Source organism: Grammomys surdaster, unplaced genomic scaffold (genome assembly GCF_004785775.1).
Source record: "Grammomys surdaster isolate TR1022 unplaced genomic scaffold, NIH_TR_1.0 193, whole genome shotgun sequence".
Lineage (NCBI taxonomy): Eukaryota > Metazoa > Chordata > Mammalia > Rodentia > Muridae > Grammomys > Grammomys surdaster.
The window spans coordinates 11,358,848-11,377,431 of record NW_021604638.1 but is presented as its reverse complement, the minus strand read 5'-3'; the positions used below and the strand labels follow the sequence as shown (position 1 = coordinate 11,377,431).

The following is an 18,584-nucleotide window of genomic DNA, read 5'->3' as shown; positions in this document are numbered from 1 at the left end:
TTTCTTTCTTTCTTTCTTTCTTTCTTTCTTTCTTTCTTTCTTTCTTTCTTTTTTACTTATTTATTGTTATGTATGTGAATACACTGTTGCTCTCTTCAGACACACCAGAAGAGGGCATCGGATCTCATTATAGATGGTTGTGAACCACCATGTGGGTGCTGAGAATTGAACTCAGGACCTCTGGAAGAGCAGTCAGTGCTCTTTGCCACTGAGCCATCTCTCCAGCATGACCCTCCTTGAATTTTAACCCCACCACCTCTCTGATCTGGCCTCCCGCCTCCACTTTAAGCATAGAGGCCTCTTGGGTGTTCCTCTCCCAGACCAGTAGGGGTCCTACCTCAGGAACTTTTGTGAGTGCCTTTCCCTCAGGTTCCTGAATGGCTCGCTCCCCTGTTATCTTCAAGCCTCCACTCTTGTCCACAGTCCTGACAATGTTATTTAAAGCAATTTTCCAGCGTGAGGGTTCTATCCCCTCCTCAGCTCCAGTCTCCCTCGGAGTGCATATAAAACAATAGATGTCTTCTTTTCCCTTCATTTATTGTTCTCACTGGCGGCAAGCTCTGAAGGGCGAGGATTCCTGTCTATTGTGTTTATTGCTTAGACAAACGATTAGGGAGTCGATAGGACCACCCTGCACAGCTGAATGAAATGTGTCCATTCAACTTTTATTCCCCTTTTGCCTTATCTTGAGTAAAACAAACAAAAACCTGGAAGAGAAAGTTCAGGTTCAGCAAAGAGGAAAATACACAGGATGACAAAGCTCACATGTCTCCAGAACCCAAACTCCATGCTTAGCTACACTCCTGCTTCTCCAGAGGATGAGGGGAGAGAGAGAGAGAGAACAGAGAGGACCGTGAACAGGGCAGAGGAGCCAGGAAATGGGGACAGAGAAGACATCTAATCTCCAGGTTGGAGAAGTTTGTGAAATTGAATCCAGCAACCTACCTGTAGCTAAGATTTGGCCTAAGATGGGCTGACAGGGCCCCTTTAAGCCCAAGAAAACCTGAGACCTCGACAGAGAGCAGCTCTTGGCCACTCACTGAAAATGAACCGGTCTGGCTATATTAGGAAACTTACAGGCATGCAACAAGAGTCACCAACCCCCAGGGGATATTGATAGTGACAGGGTCCTGGGAAGGGGGATAAGGGGACGGAAGGGCCATCTCTCTGTGTGTCTGAGACAGGGCTGGGCAGTCCTCTCTGGGGACAGGAGGTCCACATCTGCAGAGAAAAGCTTCCCTGCAATTATCCGGCTGAAAGCACCATGGCGGCGGCAGGGGGGGCTTCCTCAGCTGCCCAGCTATCCACATTAAGGCGCTCCATTGTCCTAAGGGACCCACTGATGTCCCCAACAGCCTGGCATGGTCACCTCAGTTTAACCTGTTCTCTAGTCACTTTTCTTCTTACCCCAGAACCTTTGTCCTTGTTGTTTGCTACAGGGTCTCACTATATAGACCAGGCTGGCCTTGAACTCACAGAGATCCACCTCCCAAGTGCTGAGATTAAAGGCATGTGCCACCACACCCCCGGCAACTTTAGGGGATTTTGTTTATATTTTATGGGTACGCATCTATTGCCTGAATGTATATCTGTGCACCACGTGCATGCTATGCCCATAGAGGCCAGATCGGGGCATCAAGTCCCCTGTGGTTGGAGTTACAGCGCTCTCATGAGGGTAGTAGGAATCAAACACTGGACCTCTGGAAGAGCAGCCAGTGCACTTAGCCGCTGAGCCATCTCTCCAGCCTCCATTTGTTTTTTGAGACAGGCTCTTGCACTATAGCCTAAACTGGCTTGGAACTCACTGCGTATCTCAGACTAGATTCAAACTCCTGGCAATCCTCCTGCCTTAGCTCCAAATTGCTGAGGTTACAGTCACGAGCCACCCTGCCCCCAACTCATTCGTTCTCTCCTCTCTCTCCCACGGCCATCTTTGATATGCAGACTTCAGCTTCCATGTGAAACCATACAGGGAGTGCTCTTGAAACCCCTCCTTGAGTGCCACCCAAGACAAGCCTAGTCACCTTCGTCATGCTTTCCCCAAGTGCCATGAAATAACTGCCATGGTGATTGGTTCAGTATAAGCCTTTCCTCTCCCCAGAGATGTTAGCCTCCAGGCAGGAAGAAGCAGTGTCTAACTCATCCCCACAATGGTCCCAGCATCCTGCACAGTTCCCAGGCCCAAAGAGGTCACTGGCAAACACTGAAGTATGACTGTGTTTTCCTGACTACACTGTTCTGTTGGCCTAGGAACAGGACCTACATCTCACTCCCTTCTCAACCCAGGACGAGAGAGGCACTAAAAGCAGGTGATATTCAGTTCTAGATTCAGCAGTGCAAACCCTGGGAATGATGGTCACAGCCATCACAGCCAGCACGGAACGTGCAGTCCCGTCTCCCAGGTAGACAGAGCCTGCGTCCAGCTCTCTCCCCACAGTTGCTCTTCTCAGTTAGTTTGGAATAATATTGATTTCAGCCTCAACTCTCACCTCGAGTGTTTCTGAAACCCTCATTAGTGACTTAAGCCTGCCGAGCCCGGCTTCAGACATTCTGTGAAGCGGAGGTAACGAGCGTCACTGGCTGCTCCTGAGCGTGCATTCATCAAAGATACGCCAGACACATCAGAGATACAGCAGTGACCCAAATTGTCCCTGCCCACAGGCGAGTGAACTCCATGCCAGGGATAGACCAAAAAAGCTTCTGACCTGGGATTTAACTAGTCACACACACACACACACACACACACACACAAAATACGGGAGACACAGCAGTGGTCCAGAAGAGAGGTGAGCGTCAAGGACTAGAGAGCTGTAGAGTGGGGAAGGCGGTTGACTGAAGATTAAGAGAGGTACATGGGACACAGTAGGGAGAGCCAGCACACGGAGAGTGCTCCATGAGGGTTGGTGAGCAACAGGAAGTGTCTCTTGAAGGCTAGATCTTTTTGCCCCGGTGCTGGGGATGGAACCCAGGTTGTGTGTTGCTGGTCACGTGCCCTAGCACTGAGCTACCCCTACCCACCAAAAGGCCAGCTTTTTGGCAGGTCAGAGTCTTTTCTCAGAAATACTGGCCCAGAAAGGATTAACTGTAAAGATGAACCAGAGCCAGGAAGGACAGAGAGAACCCAGGAAGAGATGGAGGCCAGCTCTGGGTTTCTGCCTCCCTGTGGTTTCACATAAGAAGGCATGCTTGGGCTCCATTCCCAGCGCCAGGTCTCTGCACTTGCTGTTCTCTCTGCCAGGCACAGCATAGCTCCCTATCGGCTCAGCCCCTCTTCTTCCTTCTGATCTCAGCACAAACTACACTCTCAGGGAAGCCTTCTGCGATCGCTAGAGCAGCCCACGGACCCCTCTACTTTCCCTTCCTGCCGCTTTACACACTAACACGGCCACTGCTCTACCCGGATCTCCGCTATTAGAACGCATGCTCCTATAGGCAAGGCCACATCTGCTTTCCCACATGCACCCCCAGCACACCATACGAGGACTAGCGCGGAGAAGGCACTCAGCGGACACTCTCAAGTTAATTGAAGGGCACATGGCCTGAGATGGATTCTGAGTCTCTCTCTTACAGATCATCTTTTCAGGGCTCCAGTGAGTCTTGCAAAGGTTATTACAGAGACCTCCACCTCTCCACAAGTGTGGGGTTTCCTCACTTGATAGAAAATACATGATTTGAATCAGAAGTGTTCCCTACAGGTTTATGTTTCAAGTGTGTGGCTCCCAGATAGTGTGATGCTATTGGGAAGGACAGCCTTTAGGAGGTGTATAGGGCCTAGCTGGCAGAAGTATGTCACTAGGGACAGGACTGGGGGGTTATATCAGGTCCCCTAGTTCCTATGTTCTGCTTTGAAGTCTACTGGGGAGTTGGAGTCTCCATCCTGTCTTGACTGCAGTGATGGCTAGAGCCCCCTGAAACCATGAGCCAAAGCAAATCCTCCAACCTTAAGTTGTCTGTCCGCCATTTTCTCACAGCAACGAGGAGAGTAACTGATACAGAAAAATGACTGAAACAGAAGAATTCCTCAGAGGTGATATGTCCTGCTAACACCAGGACAGTTCCAAGAAAACTGAGAGGGCTGGTGACTCTCACTCCGGTGACAAGGACACTGAGTTGACATGCTTGCAAGCCAACTCTTAAGGAAAAGTAAACAAACTTTGATTTGCACCGTTCTGAGGTGTAAATGCTCCTCTCCCTGGCTGGTCAAGCTACCAAGGGTTGAACAGTTACTTTGAAATTTTTCCCAAAAACATGACCGAGGGCTCTCACGAGCCAGTTAAAGCTGGCTCAGAGCCTGTATTTAATACAGATCTTGGGTGGTTGGTTTCTACAAACATGCCATCCACACAGCTACAGACATCCTGGTGGAAATACAGAACCTCTGAAAAGTCATGGCTGAAGTGAAACTTGGAGATCAGATCATCCTGTCTAAGGAAGCAAGGTACCTGACCACCTCTGTCCCATCACGTCCACCGTAGGCATTGTTCATCAGCCATGAAGCCAATGCTAACAGGGTCTACATACCTTGTCACGTATGAACACAGCCAGCAAGTTAATGTTGTATGGAATCAATCTGCCTTTAAGGGTAAGTGTGGGCACGGGGCATGAGACACATTCCTAGTCCTAGCACTCTGGAGGCAGAGGCAGGAGGATCTCTGAGTTGGAAGGCAGCCTGGTCTATAGGGTGAGTTCCAGGACAGCCAGGGCTACACAGAGAAACCCTGTCTCAATAAAAAAAGACAAAAAAAAAACCAAAAACAAACAAAAAGGAGAAATGTGGTCATATTCTCCTTGCAAAAAGGAATCTCAAAAAGGCTCAGACAATGAGGGACTTGCCCAAGACCACACAGCCAGGCTCAGCTGAGACTACAAAATCAGATTTCCAGCTTTGCTCACCCTGTCTTGTTGCTTTTAAAAGTCCAAGAACAGGAAGAAATGCGGAGGAACCCTGAGTCTAGATTCTGGGAAATGTTCTGTTAGGATTTGAGTCTTAAATGTCCCCTACGACTCATGTGTTGGAACACCTAGTCCCTGTAAGAATGTAATGTTAGAATCTAGCTGCTACCCGCCCAGGTCATAGCCCCTGAGGTAGGCTTTCCCTCCCATCTTGAGGATCCTGACAGGCACCCTGTTAAGACAGTGACTGTCAGTCCCTAGTTCTCAGACCTCCTCACGTCAATAGCTCTTGCCAGAGAAGTGAGTTTACTCACATCAAACAGGGTAATGGTGGCCACACCCCAGCCTATCCCCTTTCCTGCCTCCTGCCTGGGATGCAGAGAGTCTAGGTACCAGTATTGAAACCTCCCCCATCCTCAGAAAGGAGTAAGAGGCTCCCATTTCTGCCATGCGCAACTGAACTTCCTGTCTTCACAGCCTTCAACATGTTCTCTGTCTCTGGTGCTCAGAGTCCCTGCAATGCTGTTGTCTGTCTGTCTGTCTGTCTGTCTGTCTGTCTGACTGTCTGTCTATAGCATTAATAACTTTTTTAATAAGCCCCTTACTCTCCAGCAATCTCTCCCTGTGACCCTCTTGACCACACTCCCTCCATCCCAAACCTTTCAGTCTCCAGCTGGCAGTGATGTTTTATATTGAGGGGTAGCGTAAAGGGGTGGGGTGGAGGGGGAGCTTGGTCAGTGGAGATGGGTTGCTTGAAGCAGGCCTTGCTTCTGCCCCCCTGCCTCCTTCCCATCCCCCACTCCTGGATTTGCCAAGATGTGAACAGGCCACCAGGCAAACTCCTACCACCACCAGCCAAGCTACTCCAGCCCTCTCCTCCATGATGGCTGTTCCTCCTTAAACTGTGAGCTCCACCTCCCACCCCACCCCTTAACAAAAAAACAAGCCACAAAAACCCCTCTCCACCCTTAAGTTGCTTCCATCAGGTGTTTTGACACAGTCAGAGAAAAGTAAGTAATGCACCCCTGGCCTCCTTTTGCACCTCGAAGATGTCTTATCTTGTCTACAGTCATACCTTTTGTGTGTTGGCTGAGGGAGCACGTATACTCATTGTAAAATATCCAAACAATTGAGCACATGGACAGATGCTCTCCTGTCTCCCCAGGCGAGACCACTGTCAACAATTTAGGTCTGTCCTGGCATTTGCTACACGCAGTGTGTGCTCATGAGATGGCGCAAAAGGCTGACACTTTACCACTCGGCCATTACTCCTGTCTCTGAGAACTAACAGAGTAGGAAGGCACTCAATAAGTGCTTGCCAGATGGCTTTTGTGCCCTTAGCATGCCTGTGATTCATTTCCATGTGATGTGTAAGTGGTCAGCCTCTGTAGACTATGTCCCACAGGCTCTTGCATTTCATTAAAACAGGCCCTATGCTTAGCATCTGGCCAGCGTGGTGTTTCCTCCATAATGGTCATGAGGCCTTGCTCTCTGCCTCACCTGCAAGGCTGGCACGGCATTCCCTTCCATGGTTTCCAAATGCCTCCATCCATCAAAGCCCCACAGTCTCTGGTTTCCTGGGATCACCGACAGACAGCGCTGAACAGAAGAGCTGGCAGCACTGGTGACAGGGTCAGGTTGCAGCCACAGATGCCAAGTCTCCTTAGCCTTCAGAGCTCTGCCATTCCTACATGCAGGGCTCCTGCCCCGGATGACACCCCACAGCTCACACAAGAAGCTGAGGATTAACTCGGCAACACAGGCTGGGTGCTGACAGCCCGAGGCCTGTGATCTAGGTGGAAGCCCCTTGGCCAGGCCTGGGTCAGCTCGACACACCGAGGGTTGCCAACATCACTGAGGCTGTAGACTAGAGCTGACTTAGTATGCAGGGGAGAGGGGTCCACGGGAGAGGGTCTGAGTTCAGAGGCAGCCCACTACCATCAGGACCAAGAAAATGTCTTAACAGGCATCTCTCACCCATGTGCCAGACACTCAGCTCCTGACCCTCACCCAACTCATGGCCATTTCTTCTTGGTTCACATAAAGCCTGGAACCATCACCACTGCCTGCCCCTCCCCTCTCTTGCTCTCTCGTTTTCTCTCTCTCTCTCTCTCTCTCTCTCTCTCTCTCTCTCTCTTTCTCTCTTTCTCTCTCTCTCTTTCTCTCTCTCATTCTCTCTCTCTCATTCTCTCTCTCTCATTCTCTCTCTCTCTCTCCCTCTCTCTCCCTCTCTCTCTCTCTCTCTTTCTCTCTCTCTCTCTCTCACTCCTTCTAGCCACAATATCATCAAAAACCTTCCAGTCCTCCCTTCTCAGTACCACATCTTACCATCTTGGTGATGGTGGTCCAGGCCCTCTCACCTACATCATGAATACTGCCTTAAACTCACTGATGGGCCTCAACACTGCTCTGTCCCCAGATGGCCTCCATCTCCACCCTGGAATTAAAGGCATCTCATGAAAGCAAAGCAAATCCTGTCTCTCTTCAGCTTTGGAACACCAGCAAGACAACTCAATGGGCAAAGCTGTTTCCTGCCAAGATTGATGATCTGAGTTCGGTCTCTGGAACCCACATGGTGGGACAGAAGTGGCTCCGATAGCTCTGGCCTCTCACCTCCACACAGGCACTGTGGTACATGCACACTGACTGAAAATAAACATGTAAGATGGAATAAGAAAATCTTTAATTTTGTTCATTTATTCTTAAGGTCCTAACAGTGGAATGCCAGCCACGGAACAACGTCACCAACCTGTTTTTTCATCGGCTCTGACTTTCTCAGACCAAAAGCCACATTCTTGCAATGGCCTACTCAACCCTTCACAAAATGCCCCCCTCTCATTGCTTTCCTGGCAGGGGTAACATGAACACCATGTCCTTCTTTGCATGCCACATTGAGGGGACACACTGTTCATCTGCCCTGCCCACTGAGGGAAGTTACACCTGGGTGCTTGGTGAGGAAGGTTCTGTAAGGATTCCGCCTTGAAAATAAACAGTTGGACCTCAGTGACTCCTGAACAGCATGTCCTGTAGGCTGAATACACTTCAGGCCTGAATGTGTCCCTCATTCCACTCATGCATCCCCCAGGGCAGTCATCTGTCATGGGCTCAAGGTTCCTCAAGCACCCGGTGCTCACCACTCCTGACAAGGAGAGCCCAGGAGGCTCCAGTGCCCTGGAGTGGCTTTGTGACTTGTTTTCCACCCACACCTGGTTCCTCAGCCCTCAGCAAATGCCCCTTAGATAGGAAATAGAAGTCACCCAGGAGGGAGGGAGGCCAGACCTCCCTGCCTTCCTACTCTATGGCCTTGGCTAGAGGAGAGGCAGAAGGGAAAAAGGACAGCCTTCTGTCCTATGGTAGGAAGCACCCTGCCCCCTTCAACACACACTCTCAGCAAGAAGCCCTCAGAACTTGAGACTGGACATTCCTCACAAGGGTGTGGCCGGCCTAGCAGAGCCGGTCTGGGGAACAGCTGCTGGGGGCACAGAATTAGCAACCCCTGGAAACCAGCAAGCTGAGTGAATCCCCAAGGCCTGCCTTGGACAGGGCACATCTGCTGCGACTCGGCCAATCGGATGCATGAGTCACAGAAGCAAGGCGCAGAGAGGAAAGATTGTGTCCGCTTTCTCATCTCTTTGAGTGGGCTTTCCCTCCCTAGAGTACCCAGGTAACACCAAGAAGCTGCTCGGACAGCAACTTAGCCCACTGTCACGTTGATCTCTGGCTGTGAACTGTGACATGAGATTCTTGAGATGAGGTTAAATTAAGCTGATTCCACATTTGAAACAGAGTCACACTTGGTATAGGTCCCATCTACACTGGCAGGTCACAGGGCAGCCCTGAGCCAATCACCATCTTAGCTTATCAATCCTTCCAAAGGCAAAAGCTGGTTTCTGTGTTCAAAAACATTGTCCCAAAGATAAGAACAGCTACAGTTCAAGCTATCTGAGTTAATTCCTCCTGAGGGATATGGAGGGCACCATAAGAAGAAGGAACATTCTCACGCTTTCATATGTGCTGGGCATTACACTAAGGGATCTACATTTATTATCTCATCTCATTGATATGCTAAGAGAAATTCGAACCCTTGTGGTAGGGACAGAAAACTGGAAGATCAGGAAGGTTAGTGATACCCACACCCACACCATAGCAAGCAGCACAGCTGAGTGTGAGCTTCTACCTATGTGCACTAAACCCCTACCCCAAGAGCCTTAGCACAGCGTCTCCCATCTGTAGCTGGACTTCGGCTACTTCGTAGGTTCTTCTCCCTTCCACCCTTCTTCATCCCTTTTCTTCCACCCTTTCACACCCCTGACACTTGATAGGAGAGAAAGCAGGATAGACGGGAAAGGGGTTGACAGTATCACTAGACTACTTCCTGCTGATTAGGGTGTCCAGTTCTTTGGGGCAAGTTTGATTTTCACCCTCATGATATTTAATTTCTTCTCGTCATTTCTTCTTTGCACACAACTACTTAACAAACTGTGACCAACACCAACCAACAAACAACTCCCACAGGCTCCCAGGGTCCCAGCATTTATATATCGTCTGAAAAGTCCCCAGAATTACAAACAACACACAATCACAGAAACTATCTGCAGCTGGCAAAATCATGCCCTTCCTAGAGCACGAGGCAAATCAGAGTCAGCTGCTGTGGACAGTTTGAAGCATCCCCATCCCACACCTGGGATTAAAATGAAAACACAATATTTCTGTGTTTTTTAAAGAAACTAAAATTTTCACTACACCCATCCGATTCTCTTAGAATTTCTATTCTTTGTTTTCAGTCCAGACATTTTAAAATTGAAGGTTACTACTTGTAAATTTGAAAAGCAAAAATTCCACTAGAATTGAGCAATTTGTTGAACAAGGTAAGAGGATTTAAAGTCAACATGAAATAATTGTATCAGGGCCAGGCGGTGGTGGCGCACGCCTTTAATCCCAGCACTTGGGAGGCAGAGGCAGGCAGATTTCTGAGTTCGAGGCCAGCCTGGTCTACAGAGTGAGTTCCAGGACAGCCAGGGCTACACAGAGAAACCCTGTCTCGAAAAACCAAAAAAAAAAAAAGTACGAAATAATTGTATCATGCCTGGAGAGCTAGCTCAGCAAGTAGGAGCACTGGCTGCTATTCCAGAGGACCAGAGTTCCGTTCCCAGCACCCACATCAGGTGGCTCACAACCATCTGTAACTCCAACTCTAAAAGATCCAATGCTGCTGGCCTCTGTGTGCTGTGCCCATGTGCATATACCCATGCACTGTCATAAAATAGTGCTTGAAAAAATAAGAAGAAAGAAAATAATTATGTTTCCATAAACTAGTATCAAATTGGTGAAAAAATAAAATTTAAGGTACCTGCTGGGTGGTGGTGGCACACACCTTTAATCCCAGCACTAGGGAGACAGAGGCAGGCAGAACTCTATGAGTTCAAGGCCAGCCTGGTCTATAGAGTGAGTTCCAGGACAGCCAGGGTAACATGGAGAAACCCTGTCTCAAAAAAAAAAAAAAAACCCAAAAACCAAGAACAACAACAAGGTTTCATTTACATTGTCAATAAATAAATAATAAACAAACAAACAAATAAATACAGGGCCAGTAAGAAGGCTGAACAGCTTTAGGCATTTGCCATGAAATCTGACAATCTATGTTCAATCCTTGAGACTCACGAGGTGGGAGGGGAGAATTGACTCCAAGTTGTCCCTCTTCATGTACATGGTGGCACGTGTGTGCCCCACACCCCAGCAAATTAAAAAAAAAAAATGTAATGACAGTTTTATAAAATGAATGCATAGGCATAAAATTTTTTTAAATGTAGGAATTGAAAAGTGCAAAGCATTCCTGAGTGAAATTGAATAAGACATATATACCATGTCCATGAATAGGAAAACTCTGATCTGGAGAGCTAATAACTTGCAGTGAAAACCCAGCTGCCTTCTGTTTTAAGAAACCTACAGGATGATTTTATAATGAATGCAGAAAAAGCAGTGACCTACAACAGCAGAATATTGAATAGGAAAGACAAAGCTGGGACTGGAGAGATGGCTCAGAGATTAAGAGCACTGACTGCTCTTCCAGAGGTCCTGAATTCAATTCCCAGCAACCACATGGTGGCTCACAACCATCTGTAATGGAATCTGATGCCCTCTTCTGGTGTGTCTGAAGACAGCTACACTGTACTCATATACATAAAATGAATAAATAAATAAATCTTAAAAAAAGATAAATCTATAATTTAAAAACAAAAGAAAAAAAGGAAAGACAAAGCTAGAAGATGTACTGTAATTTTGAGGCTGACTCTAGGCTGTGTGTGACAGCACACACCTATGATCCCAGCACTTGGGAAGCTAATAGCCTGGGCTACATATCAAGTTCTGGGACAGCCAGGGCTACAAGGTGAGACCCTATCTTAAAAGAAAAAGAAAGCTATTAAAAACAATGAATTCATGAAATTCTTAGGCAAATGGATGGAACTAGAAAATATCATCCTGAGTGAGGTAGTCCAATCACAAAAAAACACACATGGTATGCACTCACTGATAAGTGGATATTAGCCCAAAAGCTTGCAACTCACAGACCACATGAAGCTCATAAAGAAGGCAGACCAAGCCGGGTGGTGGTGGCGCATGCGTTTATCCCAGCACTTGGGAGGCAGAGGCAGGCAGATTTCTGAGTTCAAGGCCAGCCTGGTCTACAGAGTGAGTTCCAGGACAGCCAGGGCTATACAGAGAAACCCTGTCTCGAAAAACCAAAAAAAAAAAAAAAAAAAAAAAAAAGGAAGACCAAAGTGTGAGTGTTTCGGACCTTCTTAGAAGGAGTAACAAAATATTCACGAGAGCAAATATGGAGACAAAGTGTGGAGCAGAGACTGAAGGAGGGTCCGTCCGGAGACTGTCCCACCTGGGGATCCATCCCATGTTTAGTCACCAAACGCAGAAGCTGTTGTGGATGCCAGGAAGTGCATGCTGACCGGAGCCTGACATACCTATCTCCTGAGAGGCTCTGCCAGAGCCTGACATATACAGAGGCAGACAAATACAGGCACATACATATACTAGCAGCTAACCATTGAACTCCCAATGGAGGAGTTAGAAAGAAGACTGAAGGAGCTGAAGGAGTTTGCAGCCCCATGGGGAGAGCAACAATACCAACCAACCACAGCTCCCAGGGTCTAAACCACCAGCCTGGGACACACTTAGAGGGACCCAGGCTCCAGCTATTTATGTAGTGGAGGATGGCCTTGTCAGGCATCGGTGGGAGAGGAGGTCCTTGGTCCTGTGAAGGCTGGATGCCCCAGTGTGGGGAATTTGAGGGTGGGGAGGTGGGAGTGAGTGAGTGGGTGGGGGCACACCTGCGTAGAAGCAGGAGGAGCGGGGATGGGATGGGGGTTGGGGGGAATGGGGAAAGGGGATAACATCTGAAATGTAAATAAATAAAATATCCAATAAACAACAAACAAAAAGACTAACAAGTCTATGATAATAGAAAGAAGTTAGCCTTGTTAGGAATACAGATCAATAACAATAGAGAAATAGTCCTTAGGAGCACAAATGGATAAATAAGGAAGTTGTGTTTCTTTAAAGCTTAACTCTGGGAGAACAGTTGTTCTCATCTCAGAAAATGTGACATTCTGTGCTGTTTGGTCCTCTGTTCTGACAGATTCGTTGAGTTTGTGTATTCAGAATAGATTGGACTCAATGAGTTTAAGTCACTAACTTTGAGCTAGGAAAAAATAAGTAGATAACAAATTAATTAATTAATTAGAGCAAACTGGGTCCTGCCGAGTGTAGCAGGTTGGGTTCTGGACTCGGTTGGCAAAGACATATGAAATGGTCTAGTCTTTTCAGTATATGGTAATAATAATAAAAGCATGTGACAAACCGTCCCGAGGGCTTTACCTAAGCTATTCATCACTGAATTCCCCAAGAAGGTACAAGAAGAACGCAGCTGATGTGGCCCAGACAGAGAGGAAGGAGGTGGAGTGTTGGTTTGCATTCTCCGTTTTCGTCGATGTGCACACGTAGAGAAGGGCAGTGTATGTACAATGTGCGTCTGGCTGTGGATTTGCGGTCCCAAAGATTTGAAAAGCACAGGCCAGGAAGAAGTCTAAGTGATATGGCGCATGTAAGGCTCTTAGCACAGAGGCTAGCACAGAGGCTAGTAAAGGGAGCTTGCTGTCATTCCTGTGGTGGAGTGAGCCATAAGCAGTTGGCCCTGCGGATGCATGGGGAACCTAACTCAAAAGTCTCCTGTCAACATTTTGAAATCTGTGGGTGATTTTGAAGAGATCTGGGAAGATGCTTCAGTTGGTGAAGTCCTTACTGTGTAAGCACAAGATTCTGAGATTGGATCTCCAGCACAAAAAAAGGCAGGTGTGGAGGCACATGCCTGTAACCCTAGCTAGCCTTGCTGAATCATGAGCTCTGAGTTCAAATACAGACTCTGTCTCAAAAAAACTTACTTGCTATTTTCAAGCCCCATCTCTACTTCCCACTAACCAGAGATCCTTGATCTTTCTCAGTTTCCTCATCTGCAAGATGGGGTGATAACAATACTTCCCATAAAGTAACATGGCTATGTCACATGCCCAGGACAACACCCAGCGTATGGCAAACCCTGAAAGATCACTATCATTTTTTTTTTCGTTTTTTGAGACAGGGTTTCTCTTTGTAGCCCTGGCTGTCCTGGAACTCACTCTGTAGACCAGGCTGGCCTTGAACTCAGAAATCCGCCTGCCTCTGCCTCCCAAGTGCTGGGATTAAATGTGGGCGCCACCACGGCCTGGCAAAAGATCACTATCATTAATGTTAGTTTTATGGAAAACAGTGGGCCATCTTCCCACTGCATCCTTTGTTGACTCGTTTGAGATAGGGCCTCAGGTAGCCCAGGCTGGCCTCTAACTAGTTATATAGCCAAGGATAACTTTGAACTCCTAATCCTTCTGCCTCCTCCTCTTGACTCTGGCAAGACAGGTATACAGCACCATACCTGGCTATGCTGCACATCTTGGTTACTGGATTTATTTTTGAGTGAATTTACTTTCTGATGATCACCGGGTGGTGGTGGTGCATGCCTTTAATCCCAGCACTTGGGAGGCAGAGACAGGCGGATTTCTGAGTTCGAGGCCAGCCTGGTCTACAGAGTGAGTTCCAGGACAGCCAGGGCTATACAGAGAAACCCTGTCTCGAAAAACCAAAAAAAAAAAAAAAAAGAATCTGACGATTATCTGAGAAAACACCTCCCAGAGAAAGGACAGGTTGTCCATGCAGACACCCTACCAGTGCAGTGGCCCCGGGTCAAGGGTTTTAAAAAGCAAGGATCACAGCCCAGAGGTGGCTTTTACTCATAATCATAGAACTTGGGGACCTGAGGGCTTCAGAGATTCTGTCTCCAAAGCAGAGATAAAGAGGGGTGGGGAAGGAGGAGGAGGAGGAAGAAGAAGAAAAGAGAAAGCCAGGGTCAGAAACAGTCCTTCAAAGGCTAGCGTCTGTGGGTTTCCTGGTGGAAGCAGCCAGGTAGCCAAGAAGTGAGTAAGTCCTTCAGGGCTGGGTACGTGCACCGAGCACCAGCTTTAAGTCAGCAGCTATTTTTAGCTTTACTTTATATGGCCAGGGAAGGAATGAGGGCTATAGCAGGGGAGGCGCCAGGAGGCTCCAGTCCAGGGGCCTTCCCCACCCCCATCCCTTCCCAAGCCAGAGCTGAAGAGCTGAATCTCCCATCAAAGCAAGGCTGGGAGGAGAGGGTGGCAGGGTGGAGGTGGGAATGGCAGGGCCTTCAAAGAAAGTTCTGGATAAGTTGCTTTAGAACAGTGGCTTCTGACCTTTTTTTTTTTTTTCCTTTCCCAAGACAGAGTATCTCTGTGTAGCCCTGGCTGTCCTGGACTCACTTTGTAGACCAGGCTGGCCTCGAACTCATAGAGATCCCTCCTGCCTCTGCCTCCCGAGAGCTGAGATTAAAACACACAACGATACATATATGTGTCTATACATTACACTTCTGCACATACATGTATACATACACAGCATTAACTAAACTTTTTTTTCCAGGAAATAATGCTTCATCTTGCTGTCCATGAAGGACCCAGTCATTTCTGTTCTATGTCTACCATTCTTTCTATTTGAAAAAGAATGTAGGTCCTGACCCACTAAATTAGTCTTTCTACCAACAAACCAGTTGGCACCTCCAGTCCGCAAAGCTGATGTTTGCTTTGGTTTTGTCACAGCCGACTACAAGGTGAGGCAGCTTCTCTCTCTTTTTTTCTTTTAAATGTTTTTTTAAGGATTTATTTTATTTATATGAGTACACTGTAGCTATTTCCAGACACACCAGAAGAGGGCATCAGACCCCTTTACAGGTGGTTATGAGCCACCATGTGGTTGCTAGAAATTGAACCCAGGACCTTTGGAAGAGCAGTCAGTGCTCTTAACCACTGAGCCATCTCTCCAGCCATAGAGGCAGCTTCTCAATACCCAGGACAAGATGCAAGTTTTAACTCTTGTGTGGTTGCAGATGCCCAAGGTTTGGGTCTCCTGGCATTTGTGAACTCTGTCCTTTCAACCAAAAGTGCAGCTCACCCATGAACCTGCGACAGGACTTAGCTCACCACCTACTCCAGGAAGTCCTCTGTGACATCCCAGCCTAATGCTTTAGTCCCTCACCTGGTTCTGCCTAGCACTGGTCGCTGGGCTAAGTGTGGCTCCTGTTACATTCCTGGCTCAACTGCTCCATTCTCTCTACACTTCACAGTAAAGTGTAGCACTTGCTTTACAGGATGCAGTATATGCTTATTGAATGGGCTGATCATCTTAGTAGTAGCCACAGCAACCACCGCTTACTGCACTCTGTCATTTATCCCATGGGAAGTTAGATGAGCGGGCTTGTTGGCTGACTCGGCAGCGTGTAAACACTTGTCTGCGAGCCTGACGATGTGAGTTTAACCTCTAGGTCATACACCACGGAAAGAGAAAACCGACTCTCACAAGTTGTCCTCTGACCTCTATACATATGCTGTGGCAGTCACATATGCCCTGTCCCCTCTCCAATAAATGTAATAACACTATTTTTAAATCACATGAGAGATTTAGAAGTGGTTCGGCTCACAGATGGGGAAAGTAAGGCTCAGAAATAAACCCAGTGGGACAGGGTCATAATCCCGGACTTGTCTACCCCCCCCCATCTTAGGATCTTATTTGTTCACATCCCTCTTGGTGCCACCCAGAAGAGGGCAAGGGGCAAGTCCTTAACAAACCCTCAGGGGACCGATGACAGCTTGATTAAAGACATTTTCCATAGCAGCAGCCACATCTAAATTTGGATGGTTACACCTTGTGTGTGGCTTGGGAGAAAGGAACCCACAAGGTCTCCAGAGTCCCTGGGTGTGGGGGCATCGCAAGGGAGGGAGCAGGCTGGGCGGAGCAGGGTGGCTGGCCTTCTGAGCACCTGGCCTTAAGAACTCCCCGCTACACCCGGGCTCAGACCAGGACCCACAGACCCAGGTCACCCAGCCTCTGCCTGCAATCCCAGCATGCACTCCTGCCTCACCCTCCTTTCCTGTTCTTCACACAGGCTAAGCCTGGTCCCACCTCAGAGCTTTTGCATCTCCACTCCAGGCCTGCAAAGCTCTCCTCTCTAGTCCTCCCAACCCTACATCTGAGACTATTTCATGTGCTCTCTTCCTTCACTAATGGCAACCTTGAGAAATGATATATACATTATATCAAATAATAGATAGATAGATAGATAGATAGATAGATAGATAGATAGATAGATAGTATTTGTTTCCTGCTTCACTTCTGTCTCCTCCTAAACAGGGGCTTCTGGGGGACCGTGTCTCTCCCTGCTCCAGTCCCTAGCACTAGATATGGCACAATGACAGGTGGTTACTGCTGTTGGCTGCAGGAGTGACTAGGTTTCCTCCTTTTAGACGTGTTGGCAGATCAGCCCATCATAGCCTGTGCTCTCCTCACCCCAGGAATGTGTGCCCCTGTGATTCACAGCCAGAACTCCAAGCCCTTGGAGTCAGTGAAGAGAGATTGGGAGGGATATTTGGCACACAGCTGCCATGGACCTTTTTACATAGATGACTGATACTCTATAAGCAGGCAAGGATTGTGCCCAATTTATATCTGGGAAAACCGAGGCTTGCCTGGTACCTCCAGTGCCTGGTACCATGCTCAACACAATCACCTGCTGAGTCAAAGGGCACTGAGTTGGAGGCTTGGTGAGTCTTCAAAATTTGTCCTCAGTTCATTCCTGTTCCATCCAGTTCTATAAGCTATTCTAGGGATACTCAGAAGCTGGAGAGACAGAGTTGAAGGCAGGTCCTCAGTCCAGGCATGAACCTAGCCTGCATCTCAAGATGCTCTCAGTATGCTTCAGCTCGTGCAGACTCTCCCAGGGGGCGGCTGTTGCTTAGCCCCGCTTCCTTGCTCCACCCTCAGAATGCCCCTTTCCTGTTCTGTCACAGCACAGCGGAATACATCCAAACTACAACATCCCACAAGTGGTTGCTTGTGCCAGGAGTAATTGTTTTCTAAAGAGGCACGACTTTGAGTCGCTCAGCACTGCAGGAAAGTGTCCTGGAAATACCCCAGTCAGAGGAGCCACGGGGCACGGTGAAGTATGTCTATAACCCCAGTACTCTGGAGGCTGAAGTAGGAGGATTACAAGTTCAAAGCCAGTCTGAGCTATATTCTGTCTCAACAAAAGAGACTGCAGGAGTCGCTGTTTATTGTCAGAGTTAACTTTAGGCTCTTTGAGACAACAGCCAAATGTCTAGATGTCAGATGGGGTCGTTCATCTGTTTTTCATGTATTATAGAATATTTTTCTTTAGTTTTTTTTCACATAATTATAAATCTAAAACACTCTCACTTTGTGAAATATATAAAAGTGGCAGAAAATCACTAACCAGTGATCTCTTTAGTTTGCTCACCCCTGATCCCCTCCCTCCCTTCCTTCCTTCCTCCCTTCCTTCCTTCCTTCCTTCCTTGTCAGAGTAACACTATGTTGGTAAGCTGTTATAAAATGATCCTCCTTGGGAGGCAGAGGGAGGCGGATTTCTGAGTTCGAGGCCATCCTGGTCTACAGAGTGAGTTCCAGGACAGCCAGGGCTACACAGAGAAACCCTGGTTCGAAAAACCAAAAATAAATAAATAAATAAATAAAATAAAATAAAATAAAATAAAATGATCCTCCTGCCTCAGCCTTCCAAGTAGCTGGACTACCATATGGTCCCAGTAAATCAACACTTTCTGGTGAGCCTGTTAAAACAGGCTTTGTTGCTCACTATGCTGGTCGGAAGGTCTGATGAGCCCTGAGCTTTTGTCTTTGCTGTGGGTAGATGCCGACACTATTTGTTCACTGTCCGTGCTTTGAGCAGTATTGATGCCCCAAGTGCCCCATTGTGTGGATGAGCAACCGAGGCCCAGGTAAGCAACATGTCCAAGTCACACCCTGCTCTTCAATGCCACCACTCTCTGACATGTTTGAGTGAGATGCTGGCTGGCCTGCCTATCTTTGAAGCCCGAGTCCACGTCCTTTGTGTATCTAATCATCTGTGCAATCAGGGACAAATAGGAGGTCCCATGGAAATATGCACTGAATAAGGCTGGGGATGCAGGGCAACTGTCTAGAAATATGTGCTGAATGAAAGAATGTATGAGTAAATGAATGGATGGAGGGATGGACGATGGATAAAT

At 47.8% G+C, this 18,584-nt stretch overlaps 1 protein-coding gene across 1 annotated transcript in view; it reads right to left on the bottom strand.

Moving 5' to 3' along the window:
- Jph2 (junctophilin 2) overlaps window positions 1-18,584 on the bottom strand; it is a 65,715-nt gene that overhangs the window by 45,600 nt on the left and 1,531 nt on the right. The window lies entirely within an intron of this gene.